We start from the raw sequence: 1,302 nt of genomic DNA, 5'->3' as shown, positions 1-1,302 counted from the left end.
GGGCCGGAACCGGCCTCAGCTGGGGCCCGGCCAGCCCCCCTCCCCCTCCCCCTCCGCGGTCTCCGGGGGAACGCGCAGCCAATCCCCGCCGCCCGCTGCGGGCTCGCCCCGGCCCGGGCCGCGGCGCGCCAGTCTCCGGCGGGGCTTTTCCCTTCTCTCCCTAGTCCTTTCTCTCCCTCTCTCTTTCCCCTTTCCCTTCTCCACGGAGAGTTTTTAAACTTTGATGAACTCACCCAACGAACTTTCTTAAAGGGGCCGCGCACACCGCGCCGTCCCAGCCCGCCGGAGGTGGGACTGGGTGCTGCGCACCCCCGCGCTCCCTCGTCCCTCATCATCCCCACCCCGGCAGCCCCACGCGAGGGGGCGCCCGAAGCGGGACTCCTGAGTGGTCGGCTTCAGGAAGGAGTCTCCCCTTTGTACTTTGATCTGGGGTTATAGGGTGTCCGGCGCAATTTCACCCCCAAATCCAGACATCCAGTCCCCGTCCCACCCTCTGCTTCCTCCCTCCCAGCGTAGGGCTGTTGGGGGCTCGGTTCTGGGGTTGATGGCCGAGGCGAGCCGGACACCTGGGCTTCGGCCTCGGCTGGGCGCCGTTTGCTGCGTGACCTTGAGGAAATCACTTCCCCTCTCTGGCCTCAGGCTTTCAGCCCAGAGGGTGGGACTTAGATCTCAAATTCCCCTGGGCGGGGAGACGAGTCTTGGGGATCCAAATGGTTATTAGCCCCTGGAGGCGTGGGGGGAGGGCGTGCACCTCGAATGACCGAGAAGGTTTCATTCGTGCCCTCCACCCCCAGCTTCTGGGGTCCTCTCCTCCCTCGGCTTAAACACACACACACACACACACACACACCCCTGGGGTCCTCTCCCCTGGGGTCCTCTCCTCCCTCGGCTTAAACACACACACACACACACACACACACCCCTGGGGTCCTCTCCCCTGGGGTCCTCTCCTCCCTCGGCTTAAACACACACACACACACACACACACACCCCTGGGGTCCTCTCCCCTGGGGTCCTCTCCTCCCTCGGCTTAAACACACACACACACACACACACACACCACACACACACACACACACACACACACACACACACACACACACACACACACACACACACATATATCCCTTTTCCCCTCCTCCTCTTCAGAGCCCGAGGTTTGGGCGGGGCTGTGGTGACTCCCCTCCGCGGGTCTCAAGGGCGTGGTCCCGTGTTGGGTCTTCCTCAGACTTTTGAAAACCCGCGCCGACTGGGACCGGCCCCTGACGCCACCTTGTAAAAGCCCGCGCCCACGTCGGGTCG

The sequence above is a fragment of the Physeter macrocephalus genome, chromosome 11 (assembly GCF_002837175.3).
Source record: "Physeter macrocephalus isolate SW-GA chromosome 11, ASM283717v5, whole genome shotgun sequence".
NCBI lineage: Eukaryota > Metazoa > Chordata > Mammalia > Artiodactyla > Physeteridae > Physeter > Physeter macrocephalus.
The sequence above is the reverse complement of the archived record's forward strand: the minus strand, read 5'-3'. Positions refer to the sequence as shown.